This window comes from Rhinatrema bivittatum, chromosome 4 (genome assembly GCF_901001135.1).
Source record: "Rhinatrema bivittatum chromosome 4, aRhiBiv1.1, whole genome shotgun sequence".
NCBI lineage: Eukaryota > Metazoa > Chordata > Amphibia > Gymnophiona > Rhinatrematidae > Rhinatrema > Rhinatrema bivittatum.
In genome coordinates, this window is record NC_042618.1 from 217,526,583 (window position 1) to 217,538,604 (window position 12,022).

Sequence of the window (12,022 nt, forward strand, 5' to 3'; positions counted from 1 at the left end):
ACATAGCCAACAGTGTCTACAAAACCCTTTAACTTCTGGAAGCACTGTATCTTCTGTCTTTTCACTCTCTCCATCTCCTGACTGTCTCTCACTGTCCCCTCTGTGGTTATAGCGCCTATTTTATGCAAGTGTTAATCTCTCAGGCTGCTATAGAGCAATTATGGAAACCAGCCATACCAGGCACTCCTGGATTTTTAAAGTGCTGAGCAGAGGGGGGATAATTACCTACCGAAAGTAGAGAGCCTGTTATTTAGGAAAGATGAAGTTTATTTTGGAGATATTTTGGCTCAGTTCTGCCGGGTTCCATGGTTAACTTGGCATGCTTTTAGGAGCTGTTGACACATGTGTTGTAGGGAAAGTGCATGAGTGCGTCAGTTACCTCATGGGCCGGCTTTGAAAGAAATCCCCCGGGGCTGATATTTTCCTGCAGTCCGCCCCTGATCATGTATCTCTTAAACAATTCATCCAGCATAATCAGTGGTGACTGGGGAAAATTCAGAACCCGAAGGTTCAAAGTCCTCAGACTATTCTCCGTATTCTCAAGTTTCCGCTGACATTTATTACTATTTTTCATTAATGCCACATGGAAAACCTGTACTGAAAACAAAACTCCTTCACAAGATTGTATTTTCTTGGAATGGCTCTTGACAATTTGATCCACCCTGTCAATTTGAGTCTTATTGTCTCGAAGAAGAGGTTCAATGCCTTCCAATCTTTGAGAACTAGAAGAATTCATGACCCCAAAAGATTTCCAGATAGACTTCAAGGAAATCTCACCCTGTCCCCCATGAACACCAGAATCAGGTCTAGGAAGGAGGAAAGAGGGGGAGGGACCCCTCCTCGAGGCTATCCAGCCTGGATCGAAGCACTCGGTGTCGCCAGCTCACCAACCAACGACCCTCTCGATCTACCTCCCACTTCTCCAGACAGCGAAGAAAGTCTCAACAGCCTTGCCACACTCAGGGGCATCATCTGTGGTCCTTCCACCAGTGGCTCCACTTCTTCCAGGTTAGCCGTGGCACCAAGAGCCTCAGCTCCCAGGCTAAAAATTTTTAAAAAGTGCAGGCAATGGGGGCAGAGACCACATATGAGGCTGAGGGAAACCTTGGTCTTGGACCAGGAGGAGGCTTCCTGCTCACTCACATCAACAAGAGACCCTGGTCCAGGGGTAAACGCTAACAGCTCTGAAGATATAAAATGCAAAATTGACTACTGCATCAAAGAGCCAGTAGGGGCTTGAGGGAGAGGGAAACATTCTCCCTTTCCTCTTCCTTCCCACATCCAAGAAAGCAAAATTAGAATAAGAAAAAGACAAGGTAAGCAGGAGTTCGAAGCACTGCTAGCCTACCTCTAAGATGCCATCTTGGAAACCCTCCCAAAATATTCTTATGTAATGGCCCTTCCAGGATCATTACCATTAAGACCTGGATGAACCTTCAGCTAGTGTAGTAAGAGTTGGTAATTAGGAGGAATCACCATTCATAGGTAACCCCTCCCTTTGAAGGTGCTGGGATGGCCGCCCCCTCTAGAAAGTAATAAAAGCATCTCTCTCCTGAGAGCACTGCAGTTTGGTTTATGAATTAGGAGAAGTTTGGGGTTTATGCTGTGTTGGATTTTTGAGGCCTACGCCCTTGGGTTCAGGTACTACCTGGCTGTGGTCCCTCTACAAGGTCAAGCAGCTGCCTTGCAGTCCACTGTTTGGCTGATTGGTTGGCTTTCAAGTTGTTTTGTGACTTTTTTGGACATTTTTTGTTGAAGGAAGCCTACAAGACCCCTGAGTGTTACCTGGAGGGAGGTCACAGGGAAACCTCTCCCTGGAAGAAAGGAAATGTTCATTAAAAGAACTGGGAGGAAGAGTTTTGCTGCCTCTCTTCCTACCCTTCTGAAGGCACATCAAGAGCTGCGTGTTCCAAGTAGATACCTTCCATCATGGGATTCAAGCAGGTACAATAAATCATGAGAGAATTGGATCACCATAAGACCAATATCCCATTACAACTGAGGACGCCCCACTTGGAGTCTTCATCCCCGGAAGAGAGAAGTCTGGGATTTTGTGCAGAGACTGTGTTGTTCCATTTTTCTATCCAGCAGTGGGAGAGGAAGGATCTGCCCAAAGCATGATACCCCTGCCCACTCAGGCTCCTCATTTAGCTAAGCCTTGTAATGGTGAGGGTGGCCCTTACTCTGGAAGAGATAGAGAGACCTTTGTACAGATGCAGAGAGAAAAAAAAAAGCTGTAAAAGCCACCAGTGGGCTAAAAACTGTTGTGAACTGTGCCAGTCACCATTCAGAGTATACCTTCAGTAAAGTTTATTTTTGGACACTCACCCCGACTCTCCGTGTCATTTATTTTGGCACTCACGTTCATTAGAAGGGACAGAAAAAAGTGTACCTCTCCCTGCCAATAATAACTGTGTCACCCTTGTCACCTAGGGCCTTGCAGGAGCCAGCCTGCCCTCCTCCCTCAGTAAAGGAACCAGGCCCTGGGGATTTGAGCTAGCCTTGGCTCTAAAAAAAAATAAAAATTGCTTTTATGGCCCCACTAGTATTAAGTGGTTACCTAAAGATGGGATTACAGTTATAATAATTTGAGCAAAGGGTGTCAGCAAGCCAGACACGCAAGACATTACACAGTCACCGCTGGTCTTCTCGATCATGCAGCCAAGAGTTATTTTTCCCCAATTGTTTTATGCAAAATGTGCATGAAGAAATTAAAAAAAAACAAAAAACTCTTGGCTGCATGATCGAGAAGACCAGTTGTGACCGTGCAAGGTCTCACGTGTTTGGCTTGCTGACACCCTTTACTCGAATTGTCCATAAGAACTATGTGTTTAAAATTTGTTAGATTTGGGGCTCTCTGTATTTGTGTGCATCTGTAGATGTGACATGGTCCTGCTGCTAGGGGAGGTGGGGCCTGAGACAAGTATGAGGAGGCAGAGGCCCCCTTTTAGCCACACCCCGAGCCACAGAAACTCACTACCAGCTCTTTGATTGTGTTTTAAAAGTAACCAAATACCTAGTAAGTCCTGAGATTAGCTACTTGATGTTCTATATTCATAATTTATAGTGGTTGAAAGGAGAATGCCTGCATGTGGCATAGTGCCACGGAAAGCAATGGGATCACCTGCAGGTTTTCCCGTCATGCTTCCAGGCTGCCGCTATTTTTCAGAGATCAGCATGGCAGGACGGCAGCACAAAGAGGAATGTTCACAGCACTAGTGCTGAAAATAAAACCCTTTTATACTCTCCCTTCCCAATGAAGCATATGATTATATTTAAAAAGTGATCTGGTGTTCAATGTTAGAAACACGCACCTTTTTTTTCCCCCCTTTACAGTCAAGGAAGCAAGGAAAGACTCCGGAAGAGTTTAGCAGCGGATCTATTTATATGTATAATACACATACATTTTTTTTCCTCTCAAAAATGCTGCTGGGTGACAGTGTCAGAGCTAACAAGAAAGAGCAAATACACGCGATAAAGTGGAAATCATTCAATGTTTTGCAAATATTTACTTTCTGCAGAAAAGCAAATTCAGCCCTTATCACTGGTCACATTCTATTTACTTTTAAGGGTTCTATCAAATTTCACAGTAAGAGATATTCATTTCACTGTAAGAAGATTTCAGAGAATAGGACAAAAAGTCACTTAAAATTTATGACTTCTTGGACCAGCTGCACAAAAATGCATTTGGTTAATATTAACTGTGAACAGCACACAGCAGATCTGAACCTGGCATCACAATTATTATGCCCTTGTTCTATGCATGGAGACCAATGAAGCATTAGTGCGCCTGCTCAGAGCTGCCTCTTTCTGCCCTCTGTGTGTTTCAACATTAAGTGGGCAGTTGAGTGTTTTGGGTGAGAGAAAGGGATCTTTAGCGATTGGTGCCACAGAAGGAAAATCAGCAAGGGGAAGGAGAGAGAGAGAAGGCGATCTCAGGGACTGGGGAGGGATGTTTCCCTCACACCACCTCCACACCTGGCACTGATCCTTTGCCTCACTGGGGATGTGCATTCATTTGAAACAAAATGGGAAATTGTAAACGAAATATCCCAATTTGTTGCATTTTATTTTTAAAACAAACAAAAAGAACAAATTGTTTTTTTTTTGTAAATGAAATGAAACAAACAAAAACTTAGGCCAAACCCTGCTAGCATCATAAAAAAAAAAAAAAAGAAAAAGAAAACCTTCAGGACCTCCCAGCCCCCCCCCCCCCCCCAATCTGTAAGTCTTAGGTCCTCATGGAGCAGACGCAATCCCTGTCATGCTGCCCCCAGCGGTGCAGCTATTGCAAAAAAGTGCCAGCGGAACAAAGCCAGCACCATTCTGTATGGCAGATCTTAATGCTGGCAACGGCCTCGGTGTGCAAGGGGCATTGGCAGAGTTACGGGCGTTGGCAGGGCAGGAGCAACCACGGATCGCTCTGCACCACAAAGGCTTAAGAGTAATGAATGGGGGTAAGAGGATGCAGGGTGGGGGAGGGTGGAGGAAGGATACTAGGGAAAGGTTTGGGATGCTTTGCGGCAAGGCCCACAAACCTGTTTTGTTTTGTTTTTAATTCCAAATAAAACAAAAAAAAAAAAAAAAAGATGAAAACTGTACACTCCTAGCTGCTACATTCATGCAAAGTAAAAAATTAAAAAAAAACATAGAAAATCTTCTCAAAAACTGATTTATATTGGCCTTTACACAAATGCAAGAAGCATTTGCCAGTTTCTGGGACTGGTGTCTTCCACACAAACACGGAATATATTTGAAATTTTAGTGACTGGTTGTGGACTAGTTTAAATTATCTTTTGAAGTTTAGTACATTTTTTCAGGAGGTAAAGTACTATAATATACAGGTACTGGTTAGGGCCATTCCGGGGCAGCAGTGGTACAATTCCCTCATTATAAGGACAGTGTATTAGGGTCGCAAAGAACACGCAACAAAAAATAAGTCTGAATGTAATGCGAGGAGTACGATAGAAACGTTGGGTGGTGTAGGTGTGATTTATAAATTAAAAAAAAAACACAGAGGCGTTACAATGGATTCGATTTGTACAGTTCTGCTCCTGTTTTTGAGTTTGCAAGTGCTGCATGCTGTGATGGGGCGGAGCCAACTCCTGGCCCAAGCTTCTGTTCCTCAGGCCAGGATTTTAGGGATGGTGTGGCCGCAGCATTCACAGCACCTGGTGGGGTGGGGAGTGGAGAGATGAAATGTCATCTACCAGTCACCAGTGACATCTAGTGGCCAACCAATGGTGCACAGGCGTAGGATGGCAGAAGGAGCTGCAGCAGGACCGGTGCAAAGGTACGAGGTGTCCTAGCTCAACGTTCAGTGTTGCGCTCGCCGCCTTTGCAACCGCTATCTATTGGCAACAGTGCTGTGTGCAGCACCCCCTTCTCTAGCTCTCCTCTTACCTTCTGCCAAGTCCTGCATTCCCGGTGCTTTGCCCCCTGTCCAGTGCCCAACATCCATTCTCTCCCTACTATCCTCCTCTTTCTCCTTCAGTCCCTGCTCAGCATAGCAGCATCACCCCAATCTTTATCCCCCTTTATCTACTGCCCAACACTCTCTCTCCACCTGCACGGAATCCTCTCTCTCTCTCTATCCACCCCAATCGCACCTGTCCAGCACCTTCTCTTCCTTACCCACCCAGCATCCATTCCCTTCTCTTATGGTGCCATGCCTTAAAAGTGGCTAGGCAGCCTTTGGAGGTTGCCAGGGTTTCTGCTGCCTCCTTCAAACTGTTGGCGTCCTTGGTGACTGCCTAGTTCCATACTTGGGAAAGTTTCATTTCCAGGCACCCTGAGAATATCCATGGATTAGCGAGGTGGGGGGGAGGCATGTCCACACAAACTTTCTCCTCTCTCACATACACATTCACTCTCATACACCCACTTCTCTCCTCACACCCATACTCACAATCACTGCCTCTCTCATGCCCAGGTTCACTCTTGCTTCTCTCCATCTTCCACACACACACACACACACACACACGGCCAGTGGCAGAATATTTGGCACCATCCCCCAACTTACCTCTAGTACAGCACTCTCTCCTGGCGGCAGTGGTTCCGAACTTTTTTTTTTTTTTAGCAGTATTAGCTCTGACATGGTTCCAGGGCATGTGCTAACTTTTTGCTGCCCTGTGCAAACTGATCATGCTGACTTTTTTTTTTTTTTTTTTTTTTAAATGCTTGTTATTGTTTTTCCAATATCCACACAATAAATGCAGTCACTGGCTCAGTCTCTCTCTCTTCCTCGATCCAGGGCCCCTCTTTCACGCCCAAAAAAAAAAAAAGCCTAGCTCCCGCTGGCAAAATCCAAACTTTAGAAATTGATATCCATCCCATGAACCTAGGACAGGTGCAAGGATACTATGTGCTCTAGCAAAACTTCACAGCCTTGTGCTGCCACCCCCGTGCTCCACAGCCCTCTCCACCTAAAATTAAAAATTAATCATTTATAATAGATTTTACATTAAAAAGGACATTCAAAGTATTAGTCTTCTGAGGTAAAGATATGACAACATGGATTATATTTACATGCACTGCTGTACTGCCAATCAGAAAACCCTGCAAAAAAAAAAAAAAAAAGTTGGAACCCATATGCATTATATTACATATTGGGTGTAGGCTTGGTCCTCAGAAATCCATGAAAAAAAACAGTTACAATATAGTAAACCTCCCCTACCAAAACAGCACTAACAGCACTCAATCACTAACAGCCCTACCTATGAAAAGGCAAATTGCAAATATTATTCCAGGCCCTAAAACACCAATACACCTCCCATTAGGAAAACTGAACAAGCCAGGCTGTTATAAATCCTTACATAGAAACTACACGCCAGCAGAATATCTCATCCTCAGTCACAGACACAGCATCAAGACCAATCCTTATCTATTACAGAATAAGGAGATCATAAAATATAAAGAAATGTGCAAGCAAAAGCTGAACTGGAAATTGCAACATGCCAGACTGTATGCAACAGTAGAAAACAGAATCACCAGACCTCATAAAAACAAACAATAAAATCAAGAAATATAAATCAATAGTAAAATCACCCTAATAAAAATATTTAAAATATAATTAAAATCTCAATTTTTTTTAAATTTCCCAAACACCAATAATATTTTTCAAAACAGCAGACATGAAACACTCAATAATTAGAACTAAGGATTTAAAAAAATCCGTCACTCTTCTGATTTGCAGTTAACCTGAGACTGTGCATCTCCAAACACACTAATTCATGACAAACACTTTCCTCTCTTTCTCAAATACAAACACACACACAAGTTCATTCTCTCACACCCAAGCTCGCTCCCGTATTCGCACACTCTCTCCATTTCTCTTACTCACCTACATGCTCTCCCTCACGCACTATTCCTCTTATACTTGCTCTCTCATATATACTCTTACGTGCTCATTCTCATGTGTGCTCTCACACATATGTGTTCTCTCACGCTAGGTCTCTGTCTCTCCCTTTCACGGTTGAAGGGGCAGGAGGGATTCCCCTCCTCAAGGCTGAGATTCACTCTGCCTCTCACAAGAGACCTCATTAAGCCCTTTCCCCTTCTCCCAAGACCCCTCAAGCAGCCTCCTCCTCAAGTCTTCCTCAATCTCTCTACAAACTCCTAAAAATCATATGAAGCCCTTTCCGTTCAACCAAAGTCCCCTCAAGCACTCTCCCCTTCCCCTAGGTGCCAAGACCTCAAATAACTCCTTCCTCTCTCCCAAACCCTATCAGGCACCTTGATGATAGTGACAGTCATCAATTCCTCCCTATGGCTGATTCCTCTGCATAGCACAGGAAGGCACAAACTAATGATACTGCCCCTTGCTCTGTGCCAGCAGAAGCTCGCTAATCACACCTCACACGGATATGCAGCAGACACTACTTGAGGTTTGTGTGGGGACTATGAAAGCATGGAGCCTGACGTAATCACTCCAGTTTGCCACCTCTCCACCCCCAAGGATAACCCCGATCTCATTCTGGCAGTTTCTCCTTCAACACTGGGAAAAGAGAGTAATGGAGAGGCCTCTTCACTTTTTGGCTGCCAGCTATTTGAGCTCTGCTGATAGCCCTGTGGGGGGTGGGGGAAGGGGAGAGACTCTTACTGCCAGGTGTTTGGGTTCTGGCAGCGGTCCCACGCCAGGCCGCCCTCTATCACTTTTGCTGCTGCTTCCTGAGTTTGCCACCACATGCAATTGCACTGTTTACACACTCAGTAGTGCTGAGACTGCCCAGCACTCTTCTGGGCCTCGTGCTGGCAGGATTTTGCTGCCTTCACAACTTTGTCACTCTAGCAACTGTTTAGTTTGCCTAACAGAAGGATCCAGCTTGCAAGCACACACACACACACACACACACACACACTACATTCGTTTTCTACTCACTGTGAACCCAGCAGCCACAACCGCCTAACTTGGGGCCCACACAAGCCACCATACTTTTCTGCTTTCTTTCAGGCAGATTCAGAAAAACGCGCGGGAGAGCTGGCGAGCGCCCGCTCTCCTGGCGCACGCACAGGCCACTCTCCTGGGCGCGCGTTCAGGAGGGTGCCTATGCAAATTAGGGCCCGCGGTAAAATGAGGCGCTAGGGACACTAGTGCATCCCTAGCGCCTCCTTTTTGACAGCGGTGTTTGACAGCCGACACTCAATTTTGCTGGCGTCTGTTCTCAAACCCGCTGACAGCCACGGGTTCGGAAAACAGATGCCGCCGGCATAATTGAGCGTCCGTCTTCCGACTCGCGGGCTGATTTTAATTTTTTTTTTCTTTTGGGGCCTCTGACTTAATATCGCCATGATATAAGTCGGAGGGTGAACAGTACAGTGCGCTCCACTGGAGCGCACTGTACTGTATCGGCCTGTTTCAGCTGAACAAGCAGACACTGCCCAGCTCTTTCTTCCAGTCTAACGCCAGAGTTTCTCCCATCCCTGTTCCAGCCGAGCAGCAGAGGCTTCTCTTTTCCTGCAATGTCCCCCCAACTCTTCTTCCTGCAGCACAGTCTCAAACATTTTGTTTCAGGGCCCTTGTACTGCTGCTCGTCCACCATGGGCTCTGGGTTTACAAATTAAAAACAAAAAACAGGGGGCCATATCAGGATCTAGTTCCCATGAAAGGAGCCTCATATCAGCACCAGCTACTAATGCAGATATGTGCAAAATGGTACTCACACCTCCACTACTAGACTAAATAAACTGCTTTATTTCTGCATGCATACATTTTTTTTTTTAATAAGTAGTCTTTATGGACATGGTTAAAAAATGAAAATATTTATAATCGGACATTGAAAATGGCCTTAGAAATACCTCCCTCAAAAGCAGCTAAAAGCACTTGCTATGTAGAACACTACGAATACTTTCAGATGAACTGAGGGAGGACAGCTAAGGGCTGTGGTATAGAAATCTCATTAGGAATGGATAGCTGGGGAAGGAAGGGGCATAAGGTCTCATATTATAACCAAATATATGATGATACTCCAGGTGTAACTACTTTGGAAAACTTCACAGATCTAAATGACGACACTGAACCAGAAACAGTACTGCAAGGTATAATCCCACCGATTGCGCTCTGTATGACCTTTTCCAGTAAATACTAGCCAGCAGGTGCATGATCTTCAATAAATGCCCTGATCCTCCTGCTAGGCACTTTTGGTGCTTTCACCACACCACCTCCGGGTAAAGAACTGTAGAAAATTAAAACTGTATGCATATTCTTCTATCTCTGAATATCTAGATCAGAAAAAAAACAAACAAAAAAAAACGACTTTACCTATGGAGCTTTCCTTGCAAACTTAAGGAAGATTCCTCTAAAGTGAAGGGGTTAGTTCATTCCAATAGAATCCATGATACACAAATTTTAGGTTATTAATGTAATGTCACTTAAAGACAGCGGAGCTGCAAGCTCGTTACAGAAGAGGCAGTTAAGGGGCTGGTTGAAGCATGGGGCCAAATGCAATAAAGATGCACTTAGCAGAGTACAGACCTTTATCCGCAGTTGTGCACAAACTGTACTCCTACTGTAGTAAGGAGTTTTGTGCACATATAAAACTGGGCATATTACTTAGTTCCCTCACATGCAAATCCCATGCTAATTAAGGCATTTGCTATTACTCCCCATGCAGAGAGGCACGCTGGCTTAACTTATGTTTTCTTAGCACTGGAGAGTGCAGTCCTGGTCAGAGGTAAAGTTTCCAGCACCAGTGTTAGTCCAGCACCATCTTTGAGGTCTGTAATTATGTTTTATATGCACAAAAAACATTTTCTGTGCCAAAAGCATTTTATTCACACACAAGCAGTATGAATCATGTTTTATGCGCATAACTCCTGTCAGAGACACTCCGCCACCAGCAGAGTTAAAATGTGCAATCAGCCTGTACTAAGCAGATATATTTTAATTGGCTTGTGTGCACATTTTTTTTTTTTTTTTTTTTTAACTCTATTGCTTTAGCATGCCATTTGCTTACTGCATTGGGCATTCAATTTTTTTTTTTTTAGTGCCTGCAATAAGACATCGTGCACTAAATTTCAGTGCACAGTCTTAACATACGGCTTATGGCAACATGCCCCTGACTAGTTACTGCATGCTGTGATAGCAACCGATATGGACAGAGTGCTTCATTTTGTTTTCATCAAATACATTGGGACCTAACACAATGCTTTGCAACATTTTGCATTGCACTCTCCTCAGGAGAAGAGCAGAAATGCAAAAAGGAAAAAACAAATGCTATTGTATTGCTCAACTCGTTAAAAGCTGCTCTGCTACAAATATTTGGAGAACTAAAGCAAGTTTAATGAAGACAGACAACAGCCTGTAATATCACAAATGACTTCAACACATAAAAGCCAATTGTTTAAGAGAGACTGCAGTATATTTCTGCATGGCAACATTGCTACTGTACACATTCATGACATTTCTTGGAAGCATGCTTTCATGTGTGCAAAATACCAGGTAAACTTTGTTAAAAGCTGCAGGCATATTGCCGCAGAGGAGGCAGGATGGCGGCATGAGAGCTACTTCCCAAAGTTTTCCTATCTTTTACCGTTTTCTGGAGATGCTGCCTAAAAGGAAAGGCAAAGTTCATATCTTTCCCCCCAGATTCTTTACTCTTGCAGGGTCGGCAACCGATAAACTTCATGTCCCTGGGAACAGCTTGAATTCAAGGGGGAAGCCCTGTTGCGACTTGGGATGAAGGACTGCTGGAGTCACCAGGGGATGAGGTCTCCCTCAGCCCCCTGGAACAGCGTCCACCGCCGGCTGCGACGAGGCCCAGGCTGATGGCACCAACAGTGCAACTCTGGCAGGGGGAGTCCTATGAAGGTTTGCTTCCAGCCTTTCAGGCTGTTTCTTTGCCTCTGGAGGAGGGGGCAAGCCCTGGAGCGGCCTCATGGTCTTCTTCGCCGGGAAAGGTGGTTAGAAAAGCCATGGAAATTCCAGGAGCTCTCTCTGCTGACATGGAACTGTTGGTTTTAGTCTCCCATTGAAGCCATCTAAACCGGTGGTGCTCAGAGTCAGCTTTGGGACAGCTATTAAAAATTGCTCTGCCAAAATTGATTCTTTGGCTATTAAGCTGGAGTCTATGGGGGGGGGGGGGGGGGGGGGGGGGGGGAAAACATGAAGATCAAACTGCAGAGACACAAAATAAAATTTTTGGACCTGAGACTGAGGTTAAAAATATACAAAGCTTTAATACCTCAGTGGCCAAGGACAGGATTGCCTTCTCCGGATGGATTGAGTGCTTGGAGAACCAGTATATAGTCAATTTAATTTGTGGTTCATTAATTTTTCTAAAAATAATGGGAGAAATGCCTTATATGACTGAGGAAGTACTTTTTGGAAGTTCTGCAGTTTACACCACACCAAGTTCCATCTCTAAATAAAAGTTCTCTTATTACCTGAGCATTGCTCAATATGGTCACAAAATCAGTCTGGTCTGGTCAGGTCCCCCCCGAGTTTAATCTTACAAATGATCTGGAGAACTCTGGACCAGATGTTAGAGATAAACTTCTAGTATTGTTTGTTATAGAGCAAGTC